Source organism: Pundamilia nyererei, unplaced genomic scaffold (genome assembly GCF_000239375.1).
Source record: "Pundamilia nyererei isolate P.nyererei 1_Seehausen unplaced genomic scaffold, PunNye1.0 scaffold00210, whole genome shotgun sequence".
Lineage (NCBI taxonomy): Eukaryota > Metazoa > Chordata > Actinopteri > Cichliformes > Cichlidae > Pundamilia > Pundamilia nyererei.
In genome coordinates this window covers 944,045-945,690 of record NW_005187611.1, presented here as the reverse complement: position 1 = coordinate 945,690, position 1,646 = coordinate 944,045, and positions in this window count along the sequence as shown.

Genomic DNA, 1,646 nt, shown 5'->3' with positions numbered 1-1,646 from the left:
GGAAACATCATTGTCATCAGGAAAAAGATGCCTTTTAATAAATGCAGATACTGGTTCATTTTGCCTGCGGTCCATGGGCAGGTACAGACTATATTAAATGAAATCCGATGTATTTATTGTTGCAACTAAACTGCATTTTGGTCACCTCCATTATCTTGTGTTAAATGTGTTTTAGTGTGGTCACCGTATTGTTACAGGGCAAACATTTTTCTCAATGCGTGTTGATAGAATAAGGAGCTGTGTGCCTTAGAACTCCTGGAGCTTTCAGTGAGTTTCCCCCTTGAATGCTTTTTGGTCCCCCACCCACTAAAATCCTGGAAGCAACCCTGGTGGTTAAACGTGGAGATGCATAAACTCACAGCTAAAATAGGGGATGCTGCAGTATAAATTTATATTTTTATTCTCATCAGAAAAGTAGCTTCCAAGTGTTGTTTTGACATCAAATGTATGGATGAAATGCAGACTGAATTGTTTCAACTGCCCAGTCTGTGTTAGAGACATGCATATTACTGAGATCCTTCAGAGTTTCCCAATCTTATCTTGAAAAAGCACAAACTCTGTTTGAAGGTTGGGTTTGTTACAAAGGATCAAAACCCACCACTGTAAAATAACATTACAAAAACATGTAGCATAAAATATTACAAGGGCCTACCTGTGAAACAAAATGTGTCACCATTGTACCTACCTGTGTGGAGTGACAGGTCTTACCCAGTCTGATGTGGTCTGAGCTCCCTCTGCTGGCTGAGCTGGATGAGCTCCAGTTGAAAGAAGGAAAGAAGGAAGGAAGGATGGATGGAAGGATGGAAAGGATCACTCACTCAAAATCCGTCTTTCAGCCCTAACTGGAGCTCAGCTAGCTCATTTGATTCAAACAGAATTAACAGCCCATTTCCATCTGTTGCCATTTCCATGACACACACACCAAACCAGCAGACATAGCCTGTTGCCATTGTTGCACAAAGGTCAGGGAAACCTGTGCCACCTGAAAGCCATGACATAATCTTCCCTCTGCCAGGGATACCACATGACCACACGTAAAACCCCACCTTCCAGGTTCCTCATTGGTAGATATGCGTGTGATTGGTTGTTTTAAATGTTTTCTACTCTTTATCTGTTTCACTTTAAACCTTCTCCTGTATTTATAAAGCCTATAAACCACCATATCTAGGAAGAGCTGGAGGTTTTACCTCTTTAGAGTCACTTCAGTCCAAATTATCTTGAGAAGGGGAAGGGGCGGGGAGGTCATATAAGGGCTGGGTGTGTTCTCCAACTCATTTGTCTGATCTGTGCCATCCTGACACACCTGCAAGTCTGTTTGAAATGATGCTGCTAATTGCTACGAGAATTTATTGTTTGTCCTTTGACTTAAAAACTGCCACTCTGAGATTTGGGGTCACTTTGAAAAGCCCTTGTTTTGACAGAAAAGTATGTTTGAGCTAATATGACGTTAAATTCACAGGTGATTTTTTATGTAATATCTTTAGGGGAGTACGTAGTGTTTTAGTTTTTTTTGTTTGTTTGTTTGTTTGTTTTTATTCAAATCCAGTGAGTTAAAATGCTAACCAGAGATGCTTGCACACACTGATGAGTGTCTGGCACATCAGCATTTATGGGTTTAATTATGACGTCATGGTCAACAGCTCCAT